Consider the following 18,426-nt stretch of genomic DNA (forward strand, 5'->3'; position numbering starts at 1 on the left):
AGTACAAAGGCTGGACTGAGCTCAGGCATGCATCATGTAAGTGGAAGCTTAGAAATCTGTGTTTGATTTGGTTCTGATTTGTCCTAGTAGTATCTTCCTAAACGTTTGAACAAATTTCAACCAGCAGGCCTTTTGCTTCCTGCTGCACAGTGGTGCATGACCTTGGTGAAGTATTTTTTTCCCCTGCACCACTTGTGTCCTGAAATGCAGCCTGCCTGTGGAATCAGAAGCCCCACATGTGAATCCTGGACTTGTCATTTATAACCCATGTGACCTTAACTAGGCAGCAGATTGGCTAATGAACCCACATTTCTTTAACTGTGTAATGCTAATAGTAACACCTACTTCTTACCTGTGAAAAAATGAACTAAAATTATGTATATTTTTAAAAACTCTAAAATGTCATTCAAATATCATTTATCTATGCATTAAACAAATGTAAATACTACCCAGGCAAAAATAATAACCTACATCCTTTCTTGTTTAAGTTTGTTACCAGATTTTCCTAGTTTTTTTTTGTTGTTTATCTGTTCTGTTTTGTTTTGTTTGCAGTACTGGGGATTGAACCTGTGGCCTCATACAGGCTGAGCAAGTGCTGTACCACTGAGCTACATCCCCAGCCCTCCAAGTTGTTTTCAAAGGAAAACTAAAGTGGATATTCAAGTAATCATCTAGTAAAATCAGACCATGAAAAGGCTCACTTTCTAAGTCCCTAAGTCCTGGGCAGAGCAGACAGGGAGGTTTGTCAAAGTGGCTCGATTTAATATCTCACATGTCACTCATGGTAAATGCAATTTCAGAAACTAACACACGAATGTCCTGTTTTTGAAATCCCATAATGACGAAGAGAATGTGACTTCACTACTTGCCTCCCTCTCCTTAGAAGTGTTTCCATCATTTCATTTAAAAAAGAAAAATAAATAAATGAACCCACAGCGTACGGCTCGATATGGTGATTGGCTCCCAAGCAGCCAACACATTATTTTCAAACGCATTCTTTTCTTGCTTTTCCATCCCCATGGGGCCTTGATATAATTCCTGGCCTCCTGAAATCCTGTGGCTGCTGCGTCCATCTTACTGAGTAGATTTTCAAACAAAGTCCCCTTGCTGTGTGCACAGAACTGCCCTCCAGAGCTGCAGGCATGTCAGTCGGGGGCTCCAGTGCTGAATTTATTTCTCACATCTTGGCCATGTCACTCTCCCCAGCTTCCCTCCCTCCAGTTCCTGCTCCTACCCACCCCTTCTCTTTCAGCTAGGTCCTGCAGCCATGACAGAAATAAATTAGCTAGAGGTACAGGTCACACCTTGGAGAGCAGTAAACGTTCTGTGGGAAATCAATAGAGAAGATGGGATTCTCCAACAGCTGAAGCAGAAGAATGATGCATTGATGCCCATCCATAAACCAAACAAAGGAGCCTGAGAACCACCTTCAGGGAGGGCCCAGAGCCGCTGCACTCCAGGTCCATTTATTCCAACACCTGAAGCAGAGAGAGCACTGCATAGGAAGAAATCCCCTGACACCTATGCTTTTCCTTGGGAAAGCTACCTGCTCTGGTGCAAGGACTGCAAAAAATTAAAAATTATGCTCAGATGGTGGATGCTAATGCTGGGGTCCCCAGGAAGCCCTCTAAAGAGCTCTATGCTAAAGGTGTGGGACAAATACAGGAGGCCATCCAAAAATACACAAAACGTTTAATTTTTCAGCTTATTAGCATAAGAAAGATATTGCCAAGAACAATTGGAATTATCCAAAGTAAGAGGGAATATTTTAAGTATTCTGATGGGGATGAATACTGTATAAAATATGGTAATAAAAATTTTTATTTTAACATTGACCATAATTTGTGATCACCCTGTATCTATCAAATATTTAGGGCAATTTCTGTCAAAGATAAACATTACAGTTTGTCTTCATTCACTTTAGTCACTGGATCTGGCTCTTCCCCAAAGTCAAAATGACCATGAAGGGGAAATTTTTGTTTTTAAAGGTAAATGTTTTGAACTGATTTAGGTCACTGAAGCAGCCATGACATCACAACTAAAAACTTTCACAAAAGAGGACTTTCAGAACTGCTTCAGAAAGTAGCAAGGCCCTGTAATCCCAGCCCTTATGAGGCTGAGGCAGGAGGATCACTATGAGTTGGAGGCCAGACTGGACTACTTAGAAAGTTCAAGGCCAGCCTGAACTACAAAGCAGGACCTGTCTCAAAAAATAAGAGAGAGAGAGATAGAGAAAAAGAAAAGAAAGAAAAAGTTGCAAGACCAATGGAAGAAGTGTGTTAGGGGTGGGTGGTGAGGAGCACAAATAGCCAGGTGTCCTTCACTGTAATAAATTTGTTTTTAAATTTAAACATTCATTGTATTTTTTAATCACACCTTATATCTGTCCTGGGAAAACTTGCCCTCTGTGCTTACTGACAACTAAAGCCAGGGAGAGCTCACTTGGAGGGTTAACTAGAAAAATGGAATTCCTAAATCCAAGGAGTGTGGTACAGCGGTGGTACCTCAGTTCACAAACTCACTTCTTTCCACAATTCTTGTCAAAACCCAATCTGATTAGACGCAAATCCAGTTTTCCCAAAAGGCCAACATTGAACCTAGCCACTAAATTTGATTTGGTTTTCATATGTTGAAAAAGGCAGGCTTTAGAACTGGGTTCCAGTCTTGGTATCACCACTCAGTAGCAAAACTGGGAAAGTTGCAATTCTACAATGTGGATATGAAACCTATCTTAGAGGTAATTGTGTGGATGAGATGGATAATATACGTGAGCACCTGGTACAAAATAGGCATTCAAGAAATGCTAGTTGTTCTCCCTCTTTCCCTCTGCTGCTTATGAGTAGTTTTCAAAATCCTCTTGAGTTTCACAATTTTTACCACCACACATCCTTCACAAAGGAGACTAGTCCAGATTTAAACTAACTGCAAAAATGTGGTGTTTAGCAAAATTGGTGCTCCAAAGGGTTTCTGGGGCACCATATCTCTATCGGCTGCCAAATGTCACCCCAATTAAGCAACCTAAGTTAAAGTGATGTGCTTGTTATGCAGATATGGGGTTGAGAGGAATCCCTACCCCTAACACCTTATATGCAAAAATTCTGAAGTTTCCACTGCTATATATTAAGAGCCCATAGTTCTCCCATAGTCTTTCACTTTTTTACTTCCCAAAACTGCATTTATTGAACAATTGTGTTCTCTTTATTCCTCAGTTTGAGCCAGATTTTTTTCCTCATACACAGCTAAATTCCAGTAATGAAACAAATATAGCGCTTATACTGGGAAATGTATATAAATCTAGTACAGTGACATTTTTATAATATCAATTTTTAATTATGGTACACCATACATAGCATAAAAGTTAACAAGTTAATTATTTTTAAGTGCACAATTTAGGGCCATTAAGAAAATTCATATTGCTGTGGAACCATCACCACCATCCATCCACAGAACTTTTTCATCTTCTCTGGCTGAAACTCTACCTAATCATAACTTTCCAATTCTCTCCCTTCCAGCCTCTGGTGACCATCACTTTATATTCTACAAATCCAACTACTCTATGCACTTCACACAAGAGGAGTCAGGTAGCATGTCCTTTTGTCTCCAGATTATTTCATATAGCATGATGTCCTCCTGTATCATCCCTATCATAGCATGGTGTCAGTGCCCTGCCTTTCTAAGGCTGAGTAATAGTCCATTGTAAGGACAGACCACATTTGTTCACCTACTCATTCACTGATGAATACACGGTGCTTCTCCCGCCTGGCTACTGCGAATAATGCTACTATGAACACTTGTGCACAAATATCTCCAAGACCCTGCTTTCAACTCTTTAGGGATATACCCAGATGTGAAATCGGTGGATCACATGGTAATCCTATTTTTTAGAAAACATCATACCGTTTTCCAGAACAGCTGTACAGAACATTTTACATTCCCACCAACAGTACATAAAGTTTCCAACTTTTCCACATTCTCCCCAACATCTGTAATTTTCAGGGTGGGGTGTTGTTTGTTCGCTTTTGTTAAGTAGCCATCTTAATTTCTCCTCGCATTTAGGAATTTCTTAGGATCAACTAAATTCAGGTCTGGCTACAGTTTCTATCCAGAGTTCTACCTTTTCCAAGTCTTCCACCTTTCACTACTTCAGGAAATGTAAATGTTAATGCAGCAATTAAAGAGTTTTCAGGACCCTGATATGAGGCAATTGGCCTAGATCAGTTGATCATGCTTCCCTCTACCTAAGCAAATGAATGGGAACCCTTTTCAGACCCCAAAAGGATAAAGTGCTAGAATCTACTAGAAATATTGACATAACTATGAAAATACAAGTAGTAACTCACATTCATATAGCAGGTTAAATTTTTTTAAATTACTTTCTTTTTTAATTGTCTTTTTTTTTTTTCTTGGTACCGGGAAAAGAACTTACGACCTTGCGCTTGCTGGGCAGGCGCTGTGCTGCTGAGCTAAATCCCCTGCCCCCTTTTTTTCTATTTTATATCATTAATTTTATTTTATTGTGATAAGAAAATTTAATATGAGAGCTGCCCTTTTAATACATTTTTAAATGTTCAATACAGTATTAATGTAGATATAATTGTAAGCACAGTGTTGAATAGCAGATTTGATTATCCCACATGATAATTTGAGATGTAGAAAATGAGATACCAGGGCCTCAATAATTTACTCAAAATCACACAGTACAGTAATTCAATTCCTGGGTTAGGACACAAGTTGCAGTTATTTCACCCGCAAATCCTATTTTCTTTAACTACACAGTACTGTGCAAAACTTTAAATGACTTATATGTAAAACACAAACAAAAAGGAATGGAACTTGAGTTTATTGTTCAAGTACAGTGGTTCCCCTGAAAATAGATAACCCTCAGAGCTAATTAAGCAGGAGCTCTTCACAGAACAAGACTTGCCCAACTCTGAACTGTACATGTTAATGGATTCAGAACCAGTCAGGACATAGGCATCCCTTATCAATAGACCTTGTAGGAATACTCAACAGCAGAGAATCCATCAGACAATAGTGATGTTTTCTACTTGACATATTTCTTGTAGATCTTTCCATAACACAAGGTACCCTATGCTCAACTGGTGGGTCATATGGAGCCTCTTTGCCTCCATGACCACATACCCTTCTCCTTCTGGAACAGGTAACTTCCTCTTTAAACTCCCCAAGGATAGCGTAAGTTTTAAGGAAGATAATGTTAATGAAGCATATACCCTAGTGTCAGGTATGTAATAACTGTTCAATAAACCAATGCCCATTTCCACTTCCCTGTCCCCTGCCAGTGGTTCTCCTTTCCCAACATGGACATCCATGAAGTCCATGAGAAGTATCTGAAAGAGAACTCTGAACTAAGGCAAAGAATTTAGAACATTAAGGAGACATTTAGAATCTTTATTTATCCAATGCTGCCTGAAGTTGACCTCATCTTTATGCACACACAGACTTGGCTTGTCCATCTGCATTTCACTTTCCCACACACTTACAGGTACCATTTATTCAGCTAAACACCACATGCTCTGGGCTCAGTGTCACCTTCCTCCATTTGGTTTTGCTGCTCCGTGACTGTGTACTTAATAGGTCTCAGTTCTCATCATGCAATTACAAACCACTGACTTGCTCTGATACCTAGGCCCTTGAGTCTTCTCTCTGAGGGGCTCTTTCTAATATAATGCCAAGGATAAGTCCAGGAGCTTCAGGGCCCAGGCATGCCACCAACCTCAATGACCCAGGCAAGGGCCCAACCTTCCCCTTGCAAAAAAAAAAAGAAAAGAAAAACAAAGGAAGACACATGTACAAACAGGGCACCCTGTTTGTACATGTGTCTTCCTTTGTTTTTTAAACTCTACCAGAGCTGTGAGTCTGCAATAACCTCTGACCAGCCATCATTCCCTTCTAGGAATTCCTCACATCCAAGAAGCTTTCTTGGTAACATTTGAAGGTCACCAAAGATAACTAGGTTTGACTCAACTGTACTCCTTATCTCCAGCACATACACCCTGATAACTTCCATCCAGCCTTTCCCTGGATGGAGATAAGAGCCTTAAGGCTTTTGTCTTAGCTCCCTGTGATATTTAGTAGTGTTTGCACTTGCAATGAATGTACCTTAGGTGCTACTCATTTGATGATATTAATTCATCTGCACAACCACTCTGAGAATCTGAAGTTTTAACTACAAACTGATTGGAATTCACAGTAAGAATAACCCATGATTCCTTGGCGTGATGTAACACAACCGATAGTGAGAATATGCAGAGATCCAAACATTTTAAGGTTTGGACTGTGCCAAGTATATGCATCACCTTGTATAATTTTCACAGTAACTTCAGGGAATCTTCATTACATATCAGGAAAAAGAGATGCAGAAAGCCCCAGCAATGGCCATATGATGAGTCTCATCCCTCCTTTCTCTCTTAGGCAGCAAGTCATTCAAACCTCTAGTTTCACTGTCTGTCAGACAACAATGTCACTACTGGCCCAATCTATTTTAATGGTTGGTGTTGAAAGTAAGAAAAAAGAAGATGAAAAAGTTCCCTGAAAAGTTTCAAGTGCTTTTCAAGTTGAAGATGCTGTGATAATAGTAGACTCTGTTTGAAAACACAGAGGGTTCCACAAAATAACTGCCTTTGTCTGCAACCTTGAAGCAAATGGCAAACTGAGTTCAATATACAGAAACTAACCCCAGATCATTCCCATACTTGGGTAGGTAGACATATCATGAAGGACTTGTGTGCTTATTTGAATGTGGCCACCATTTTAGGCAAATCACTGGACTTCTCACCAAAATAAAGACTTAATACCTGCTTTTCCGCAAGTCCAATAAGTAGTATATGACAGGATACACTAATACTGAAAAAGCTTGAGATAAAAGCTCTAGGAAGTCAATTGTATGTGTTTTAATGTGATGTCAGAACTTTTTCTCCCACTCATTTTCCCTAAATTTTAATCTAAATTTTATCCAGATGTGAACATGAAGAAGCCTGTCTTTGTGCCCCCCTGCCCCTCTGTACAGCCCTTGGTTTTCCTCAAAAGGTTTCACTACTACTCTTTCAGACACAGGTCACGAAGGGGAAGGAGAACTGAGAGGAGCAGAGCATGCTGATAGGTGAGGGGAGTTGGAAAAAGCACCTACAGAACAACCAGAATGTGTACCTACTCTCAGTGCAGAGCCAAGGGGATAAAAAGGCCCCTGACTCCAGACAAATGCCCTGAGCCATGCAAAACCTTCTAATATGCCTGAGGCCAGACTACAAGTGTCACCCATATGCACATACATGCTCTCTCACACACCTCTGTGGAGAACAGTGCTTGCCCATCCCAGAAAGGGTTTGTCACTTTAATTAAACTCATCAAGATCTATGCCACATGTTAAGGAAGAAAAGACAAATACAGAGAGAAACCTAATTACTTAAGCTATCTCCCTAAGGACTGAGCTATGGCAAATAAACCACCATCTACACATGGAGAGAAGCTTTCACTTATGAAAAACAGAGGCAGGTGCACAGGAGCAGCATCTGGGACTTGGTCAAAGCTCCTGGAGCAGACAGAAGTGGATTCAGATGCATCTAGTCAGCTCCTTTACTCCTATCTGCATCCCAGGATAGGGAACAGGTCACAGCCCAGGCGAGGCCTGGCCTCTCTTCCTGACCTCCCCTGAGATCCTTTCCCTCTTTGCTCACTACTTCATCTGCCCAGTAAGAACAGATGGACAGAAGTTAAAAGAGCAAGGTCAGCTCATGGCTAAGTCTTATTTCACACCCTGCCCCACCTCTCTCACCCCTTTTAGGAGCAGAAAGGAGAGTGAAGGGCAGGATACTGCTGCATTTGCTTCCATAAGAAACCGGGGTTTTCATTTACATCCCCTGAATAGCGGGCCAGTCTGATTTACACATTGATAACTTGTGATGCTTTGTATGCCAGCAAATATTTAATCCCTGACCGATCAATAATCCTCGCCCGGGTATTCTTTTTTGAAAGGAAATAAATCCCTTTTTACTCTTAAGATTCTTGAATAAAATTAAACTGCTTTAGCCCAGGATGTACTGTTCCTACACAAAGCCATGTGGTTTCATAAACCCAGTCCTCGATGTTTACAAGAAGGCTGCTGTTGAAAACTTGCTTGTTCTGAGAGCCCAGCATCTCTCTAATGAGTATTACATATTATCAACTGATACAGCAAGGTAGCACTAAAAAGTCTGATCTACTTTTTATTTAAAAACTAAAAATTATTAACCTAACCAATAAGTATACTGCATGCACTATTTTTCATTCTTTGTTTATATTCTCTGTAAGTCTTGATTTAAAGTACTCATTACAAACCTTGTTTCTACCTTTCTACATATTATTTTGCTCCAAAACTATATTAAGGGGGAGCAAAAACTCCATTCCTATACTGATTCATAAAGAGCTGTACCCCTCTCTTAGGATTAAAGTTAAACATTTAGAAAAATTCACATTAAAGATGGTTTTCCCTTCCTCAGAGGCTCACAATACAGCCTCAAATCCCACCCAAAGTTCCAAAAACAACAGCAACAAAAAACAAACTCCCTTTCATCTTTAGCAGCAACAAAAGCAGTAACTTTCACCAAAACAAACCAAGCCAAGAATTAATATAACACAGAACACATCCACACTCAGACCATTATGGCTACCTCAGCTCACCACAATATTTGTTTGAAAAACACATAATTGGTGGCAGAGAGAGACAGAACTTCTCACAGAAAAAAAAAAAAGGTTCTTTCAAATGCAAATTAACCGAAAGACATATTTTCCTTGTGTTTGAAAATCACTCCAACATATGAAAAACATAGTTTTTGTGTGAAAAGAAAAAAAATTGGTGTACAGCCACCAGTTGAAAAGGCAATTAAATTTCTGTAGATTACTTTAACCATTAGAAAAAGTTAACTCCTGTCTCTGTAAGTCTTTAAGGACTTTATTAGCATTTACTGACCTAAGTAGTCTTCAGTTCCCAGGTAGCAAAGTTTCTTTTCTTCTCCAATGAAATGCTCATGTGGACACTGACAGCATTGTGTTACTGAACTGATCGGAAAAGAATATTGTTTCCAATCTTCTGGTGGGAAGAAGTCGGAGAAGGGAGAGAGAGAAAGAAACAGAAAACACAGAGAGAGAGAGAGAGACAGACAGAGAGAGAGAGAGAGAGAGAGGCAAGGCAAAATGCAGCCTAATCCAGCATTCTTCCTGGTTGGAAAAAAAATAACGTAAATCCAGCATCCTGGAACGAGTTCAAACATAGCTTGACAGACTCCAGGAGAATTTACACTGAGCATGCTTAGCCTGCGCGGCTTGCATGAGACACTCTTAATGAATATTACTTCCTTCCCACTGGCTATTCCTGCTGGAAGTCCACACCCACCCACCCCTCTTTCAGAAGTCAGGAATTTAGCTTCAGCCAAAGTCCAGAAAACATGCTTATGTGGAGACAAGGCCTCACGGATCCATAAAATTTCAGGTTGTGACCTGCAGGGCAACCTGACAAATAGAACATAGGGGTGAATTTTTTTTTTTCTGCCCTTGGTTATGTTCCCAGCTTTGTGCCTGTCCTAAACTGCAGTTCCCTGGAGAAAAGAAAAACAGACAGCTTTCTTTCTAAAGAACACACTGTCCCAAATGCCAGTATAAAGGCCTTTCTCTATGAAGTTTCTAAACCCAGATCAGAATAAGGGTTGTCCGCATCACAAAATCCACTAAGATGTTTTTTAACTTCTGGGTAAAATAAAATACAATACAATTCCTGTCCAAAATAATGTACTTTTCTATAACATGCTCATCATTTTTCTAAGATACTATGTAGCAATGTACCCACTGGAAATATGTTTGAAATCTAGCTTTAACACTCTAGATCTAAACACTGCCCTAATATACACTTAGGTCACACTGCACCATGGTTTTCTTTTTCAAACAATCTTTTCCTTTTCCCTAAATTCTTCTGTCATATTTAATGACTGAACACCTAAAGTTCTAGAAATTTAAAAGTAGATTACTCTTCAGGCAATCTAAGGCAAGCTTCCTGCTCTGCAAAAAGAAATTAAAGGGGGGGGAGGTACAGATAGCAAAGTAAAGGGAGGACATTTTTTATTCTAGAAAATAATAATAATATTTTGTTTATCCATCTGCTCTTTCCAGGTATCTGATTATAAACTGGAAATATTATTAAATAGTCATTTGAATGAAAGCACATGCTGCACACACTCAACTTAGGTTCAAAAAGCAATGATGTCAGAATATTAAAAGACAATGCAGATTTTCTAAGTGTACAAAGAAATATGGTATTCACGGTCTCTGTCACAAAGCCTGCCTGACTAGCATTGATTCCTTGGATTAATAAAAGGTGTTTCTATATATCTGATAAGTAAATCCACTGCCTCTCCATTCCTGTAACTCAGTAACCCAGTCATGTTGAGCTGCTATGATATATTCCCTTATCTAAGATCCTTTTTGCATAAAACATTTCCTTGCCCACTATTGAATAAATACAATTTTCTCAGACATATTTTCCTTCCTGTAATTATGAGGTTTTTGGAGCACTTAGGCATGGGGGTTGTTTTGTTTGTTTTTATGCTTTGCCTAAGGAAAGAATAAAGCTGAACCTACTCTCCAAGTGTGTTTATTTAGACTATTATGAGAGCACACTAAGTTTTCAGCAGTTAGATGAAGCCTTAGAGAAACTGGGCTTTGAAAGGCTGAACAATCCTCACACTGCTCTGTTAGGTGAGTGTAAATAAGGAGAACATTGTTCATTTGACTCCAAAAAATCACCTAAAGATCAGAAAGGCCCAGTTCAGAGGGCTGGAATTCTTGGTCAAATCTAGTGACCTGACCTGCAGCCTCATCTACTCCCTGCCTTCCGGGTGTGTGTATGTTTCTTTTGTCTCCTTCCAGAAGCGTGACACTCACCCCTGGATCAAAAGGTGCAGTTCTAGGAAGTACAGCCCACAGTCATTCCAGCTCGGATTTTCTTGATGTCTAGTCATTCATTCATACATGTATTCATTCATTTATTTTATTAGCATGTGTTCGCAGCACATAATGCTTACATTCCTTGTGTGGAGTTGGTACATGTACATAACATATCTACATGTGTTTTCCATCCCCTTTCCTTCTATCTCTCAATTCCCTTCTCACTGGAGAAAGACCTCTTTGAAAACATTCTATACAAAACTGATAGGGTCAGCTGGGCATGGTAGCACACGCCTATAATCCTAGCACTCAGGAGGCTGATGGTGAGGCAGGAGGAACACCACAAGGTCGACACCAGTATAAACTACATAGTGAATTTAAGACCAACCTGGACTACATAGCGAGACCCTGTCTCAAAAAATAAAATAAAATAAACAGAACTGAGATCTTAACAGTGACATCACATTCACCCGTGCAATTATAAATCTTTACAGAGCCCATCCTATGACACCCACTCTGGCTCTGGAAATTGGAGAGTGACTAAGGTAGACAATATTCTTGCCCTCAGGGAGTTTACACTCTAATGAAAACATTTAAAAAATAAGCTGGGCATGATGGTGCATGTCTGTAATCCTAGTACTTTGGGAGACTGAGGCAGGAGGGTGGGAATTCAAGCCTAGCTGGTGCAACTAAGCTAGATCCTGTCTCAAAATTTTAAAAAATTGAAAAGACTTGGATACAGGCCAGTGAGAAAGCCCTAGATTCAATATCTACCACACACACATACACACACACCACTACAAATAATTAATTAATTTGTACACTGTGATAAGTGCCCAAAAACAAACTAAAGAGAAATGATGAAAAGAGTAAGTCACAGAAAACAGGCCATATGTGTGGGGAGCTTGGAGCCACAGGAAAATGAGAGACAATTTGGGGAAATAACTGATAACCAACCCAATATGTTCCAAAGATATGCCATAGGTGGGTTAAAGCCTGCAATACAAGATTCAGGCATTTCTACTTAATATGATATATAATAAAAACCATAAAGGACCTGAGAATAGTTAATATAATGAGAACTACACTGTTTTTCCTGTCTATACATACCTATAATAAAGCTTAATTTATAAGGTTCAATTTGTAAATTAGGCACAGTAAGAAATCAAAACAGTAATTAATATTATTATTTTAAAATGTGTAGGGCAATTATTATTAGAACAATAAAATGAGCCGTTACTAAGTAAAAGAAAGATTACTTGAACACAGGCCCTGTGATATCAAGACAGCCTATCTGATAATCTAGATGGCCACTAAATGACTAACGGTAGCATACACAGCATGGGTACAATGGACAAAGGGATGACTCACCTTCTTAATGGAGCAGACCAGGATAGCATGACTCAGAATGGTATGCAACCCAATGCTCATGAATGGGATATTTCTGGAATTTTCTATTTAGTATTTCTAGATCACAGTTGATTGCTTTCTGGAAGCAAAACTACCAATAAGAGATTACTGCTACGTAGCAATTCATAGAAAAGATTGAGGATGATCATAAAATAACTTTTATGATGACTGAGACATGTGGAAACGGTGGCCTGACACAACACATATTTATTGCATTATATTTATATAGGATAGAAATCTTCCATAGGTCTTGCTGGAGTAAATCACAATGTCAGGAGGACTACATTCCAGATAGTTTCCAAGGGATAGTGTATCTCCTGCATTTTCCAGTTTCTACAGTTCTCCTGAATTTCTTGGTTTATTATGCTCATTTATTCACTTTCAAAGCTAGCAAAATGTGGGTTGAATATGCATCCAAAGGCTGATGGTAATAACTATCTTGAATAAAATTCCTAGGAAGCAGACTGAGTTGGTATGTACACACAGGAAGATTTGGGAAGAATGTGTTTGGGAGAAATACCTAAAAGGTGTGAGAGAACCAAGATTGGACAGAATAGAAGAGGAACTGTGATGCTGTTGCAACAGAACTAGCAGGGACCTTCAGAATTAGACCTTCAAAACAAGCAGAGACTCAACTTCTCATGTTGAGTCTCTCTGCCTTCTTCTTCTCTCTTTCATATTCAGGAGCTATTATAATTACAATGGGTCCCTCTAGATCACCCAGAATAATTTTTAAAATCATATGGTTTGTAAACACAATTGCATCTGCAACCTTGCTCCTCTTTGACATGTGATATAAGCTTTTCACAAGTTCCAGGGACTGTAACGTAGACATTTGTGAGGAGCATTATTCTGCCTACCACTTGCCTTCAGCCGATTTAGCTATCTTTTAGACTTCTCAAAAGTTTTTTTCACTGTGTTTACCTTGCACTCCTCTCTGTAAGGAGACCTAAACACAATGTTACCTTCGATAACATAGGTGCCTTTTTCCCAAATATCATGGCATAATAGATATTAGGTGGACAAACTGACAGTTTTTGACGTGAACATCTACCATGTGAGGCCAGGACTAACCACAGACACATGGAATCACATCTTCATTGACTGGTCTAATCCTATACTATATCTGCTTGTTTCTTTAAATTGCACATGATTAAGACAAAGGCAGCATGTCAAAGTCTCCATGACCTACCCAGGATAAAGCCAAATGCCACAGTCCAATATGTAGGACCTTTTGAATCACCCTAAATTACCTTTTCAGACTAACTTCTACCACTTGCCATTACATGAGTGACTGGGGTGAGAAGTGACTGCAGCCAGTTTTTCTCTATTGCCTCAGCATACTCAGTCCTGCTTCACATAAGCACAGTAACATTCTGATTCTGTGAAGTCTCCTCCCTCAGTCTGGCCTCTCAATTCCTAGACCTGCTCTCTTCCAACAATATTGCCTTTCACCCTATCTCAGCCACTCAATCCTATGACCCTGTCACTACCAACATCTGTACACTGTCCATAATCTTAAATACAACATTCGTCAACACACCATACAGCATCTTGTCCTTTCTTCCTACCTAATGTTGTCTTCTGATTTCAACTTTCCTTCAGATCCATGGGACCTTACAATTTATTGATCCTACTTCTTTTTCACTATCTTTACACCAACATTTTTCTTCCCGCAGTGTAAAGACATGAACAACTACCAGAGTTCTGTTTTGCACACTCTCAACTCCCCAGAATCCCTCCACTCCATCTGACTCACGAGATAGAGGGAATGACTGGTACAGCATGCATAGTTTTCCCAACACAGTACCACAGATATTAGCTCTGACAGCTCATACTTGAGTTTGGCTTTGGAAACTATCATCAGCCAATGAGAGCCACCTGCCCAAGGAATCCTGAAGACCTCCCACAGCCAATGATTCACTCATGGTACAAAAGCCTTTGCCTTGGTTTGGGACAATTCTGAAGGTCTCCACTAGTTCTGTTGCAACAGCATCACAGTTTTTCCTCTACTCTGTCCAATCTTGGTTCCCTCTCACCTTTTAGGTATTTCTCCCAAGCACATTCTTCCCAAATCTTCCTGTGGGTACATACCAACTCAGTCTGTTTCTACAGAATTTTATCCAAGATAGTCAGTACTATCAGCGTTTGGATGCATACTTTAAAATGAATTTGGGGGACAGATCACCCACCAGCAAATTGCAATTAATACCCCATCACTGGTTGTAAGTGGCAATTGGTAACACTGGTATCATTCATAGTACAATTGCTATAATATCCTCTAGTGGAACTGAATGAGATAGTGGTTGAATGAAATACACCAGCATGAACGATCTCATAGGAACTTGAAAGATGCAGATTATGAAGTTGGTAACTATTTTGGGGGGATATTGATGCATTTCATATTGACAATAAAAGGCTGTGGGTAATTCATCATCAACTGAAGGTTAAATATGAAAGCCAAAGGCCTCTTAGCATCATTTACTCTCCCACAGATCAAGGATCAGAAAGCCAAATTCTAGACCCACAATTTAATTATATGAAGCAGCCTTCCACAGGTCTGAGATTCAACCTCTACTGCAATTCTCCCCTGGAATACATCAGGGTTATGACCCCAATTAGAAAAGAATGCAACCCTGAGACCTGGGAAGGGTATATCTTGATGTACTTTAAAAGCTAAAATTTCCAAATTTCCCTGAATCTTCTGGATCTGCAGTGATGCCCCAATCACCTCTGTTCAAAGACTGCATCTTTTCCTAAGATACTCCAGAGCCCATAGTTTTGCAAGGTAATATTATCCTATGCCTCCTCTAGTAAGCATGAAAAACTGTGGAGATGACTTATCAAACACGGTTTTTGTTAATCTAGGAAAAACATGATGGACAGTCAACAGGGAGTTGCTTAATTCATATGACCAAAAGAAATCAAGGGTGGATAATCAGGGAATCCCCTGAAGGTAGTCACTCCAACAAAAGTCCAAAATCTTTGATTAGTTTCTGGAACAAACCTAGAACCCATTGGTTGCCTTCCAATGGGTAAAATTTATGGAACTGTGCAAGTGTACATAAAAGTAATTTGTCTGATCTCTCCAGAAAGGGAAAAGTGATAGAAAGAAAATAATTTATGAGCAAAAGGGAATAGCTAGACATTCTGAAAACTGGTCAACACATCAAAAACTGTAGTTTTCATGGCCACTCTGTTAAAGCTGGACTTGAGAATCAGATAATATACATCACAGTGACTTCACTTGTTCACAAATCCATCTACTGATCATTTCTGATACTTAAACATGCAATTGGAAAAGGCCTACCTAATAATTGACAGGAACCACACACTGGTTTTTCAGGCTGTAAAATAAGAACTATCTAGTAAGGAATCCAAGAGGAATTCTTTAAATCATGTTCTCTGGCCAAGACAGTAAATCAAAGCAATGCTTTATCCCAGGGGGAATGGCAGAGATAACTCACCCTAAACACCAAAAGAATGCAGGGGTGATGGTCCTCATCATATCTCATTTAATTTGCTCTTCTGGCCCCTACAAAAACCAGATGGGTTGTGATGGATGACTGGTGATACACAGAAAATTTAACTAAGGAGTAATCTCACTTGCAGCTACTTTCCCAGATATGGGATCTTTGCTGGATACAGCCTTAACCATGAGGCATACTGACAGCCACTGATCTGGAAAATGTATTCTTTTTCATCTCTAACAAAACATAAGGCCAGAAGCCGTTTTATCTGTGCGAGATGGATGAAAATACACGTACACACATTTGCTACAAGGTTACACTACCTCTTTAATAATATTGTCTAAAGGAAACTGAGTAGTTTGGACATTCCACAACATAGCACATTATTCTGCTATATTAATGACATCTCATTAATTCATTTGAAGTACATTTGAAATCAACTGACAAAGCAGTAGAATGGCTTTTTCTAAAGTGCAGTTGAGAAGATGATACCCTGAAAGCATGAAAGGTACTTTAATTCACTTTAATTCAGTGACTGTTTTTTGATCCCATTTTCTCATAGATTCTCTCATAGATCTGGGAACTAAGCGGCCCTGTTCACCTGTACTTCCAGTGACTCACTTGGAACTTTGAGCTTCCTATCCCCAAAACTCTGCCCCACATACTTAGAGGTCCTCGTTCCCAAGATGGAAATCAGCCAGATGACACAGTAAGGTCCCATTAAACTTAAAACTATGGCTGTTAGCTGGACACTTCAGATGCCTTGTACCAAAACATCAGCTACCAAGAAAATACATAACACACTGGTAGAAGAGAACAATTTACCCTAGCCATCAAGAGAAGAAGGTAAGATACCTCTTCCATAAAGAGGAAGTAAAGACTTTGATTGGCAACCAGGTGACCCAGTGTTGGATCTTCCCTTCCTAAATTCTGAGTTAATGAACAAATGCAGCACACAAAGCTTGAGAAAGACTTCTAAGCCAGGGATCTAGGAACTCAGACACCTTATTATGAGACTCTAGTTCATGCTACCAGGTAAGCCTACCTAGACATGTATAGATGCTAGCCCAGGGAAAGGAGGATCTAGAATGGATAGCACAATGTAAAAATGATGGATGAGCCACAAGGGCAGCCTCTATGGCATTTACAGAGGTGAGATTATCCCTACCAACCTCTTATAAGTCAATCCAGAAAAAGGGACAAATTCAAGGAAACCTGGATGAGGCTTTCTTAGAAGGGATAAAGGTAGTACACATGCAAGCAGTGCAAAGACTGAGATGTGCTGGATTATGTGATGTGCCATCTATTGACCCTTTCAGGACTGAAGCACTCAATCCCTCATGTATCAGGAATATTGATCACAGCATCTCACAACCATTGAGAAATTCCCCTCACCCATGGGGAGTTTCCTTGCTCGTGGTTCTGCCTCTTCCCTAGGTGAGTCTTATATCTAAATGTCTACAAAGAGACACAAATGCCCAGTGTGGGACAATTCAGAGCATCACTCCTGTTCTCAGTGTAGGATTGTCTGCAAACTCTCTGCAAACTATGCCAGAACTGCGTTGCTGTGCAATCTCTTGACTGCTGCTCATCCCCACTTCTTTCCTTCCTTTATAGATATTTCTTCCAAGAACACTTAAACTCCTGCATGAGGGCTAGCTTTAGCTCAGTGGTTCCTTCGGCCATGCAATGTTAATCAAACTCCTGCATGAAAATCTCCAACTCACAATCCGTTTTCTGGGAACCCAGTATAATTTGGCAAAATAAAAAGCCCTGGCTACATCCAACTCTCCAGTTATTCCATGCTCCACACCTGAATGCGCACAGCTGAAGCTAAATGGAGAGAGACATGCAAGCACCTCCGCTTTCCTCACATCCCACTGGCACTCTCCAAAGTGCACATGGTCTTCAATATTCCCCACAAACCACCCATTTGCTCCCTCATTCATGATGTTTGCACCCACTAGGAAAACTATTCAAGATTTCCCCCACTAATTTCCAGCACTCCTTCCTCACCCTCCTTCTTACCTAGTCCATCTTGTTTTCATATCCGTGAGAAAAATGAGGCAATCAGGAGAAAATTATCAAAAGCTCCCACCCCAAATCCACCCACCAGCAAGAAGCAGAGTGACCATACTCTGCCCTCTCTTTTGTTATAGATGGAATGTCCCTTGCACCAGCAGGGCAAATTCATCTACCAGAGCACTGAATCTTCATTCTTCCTTGTTCTCTCTTGCCCACTTGGAAGCGTTGCTGCTCGGTCTTTGTCTCCCTCTCCTGTGCCACGAGACTTGGCTTTTTGAACACATCAATTGCAACATCATAAAATTATGGTGGGATTTGTCTCATTTTTTAAAAAATTCTTCCTTAATTCAGCTTCCTTTTCCAATTACATAGACTTTACCTCCTCCTTCATAGTATGATCTCTGACAGAGTTCTATTAGATTTTTTCTAATTTCTGTCTTTTTGTTTTGTCTTTTTAAAAATCTCTGAGATATAATTTACATGCTATAACATTCATTAAGTTAAAGGATACAACTCAAAGCTTTAGAATTCAGAGAGTTGTGCAAAAATTAACACAATGTAAGTTTAGAATATTTTTATCACACCAAAA

At 39.7% G+C, this 18,426-nt stretch overlaps 1 long non-coding RNA gene across 1 annotated transcript in view; it reads right to left on the minus strand.

Annotated features, from left to right (window-relative positions):
- LOC106147890 overlaps positions 1 to 9,314 on the minus strand; it is an 89,897-nt gene extending 80,583 nt beyond the window's left edge. Inside the window, exon 1 of the long non-coding RNA XR_001232918.1 lies at positions 8,966 to 9,314. This is a non-coding gene — a long non-coding RNA (uncharacterized LOC106147890). The remainder of the gene's footprint in view (positions 1 to 8,965) is intronic.
- Between the last annotated feature and the right edge of the window lie 9,112 nt (positions 9,315 to 18,426).

This window comes from Chinchilla lanigera, unplaced genomic scaffold, assembly GCF_000276665.1.
Source record: "Chinchilla lanigera isolate Chin_1 unplaced genomic scaffold, ChiLan1.0 scaffold00011, whole genome shotgun sequence".
Taxonomy (NCBI): Eukaryota; Metazoa; Chordata; class Mammalia; order Rodentia; family Chinchillidae; genus Chinchilla; species Chinchilla lanigera.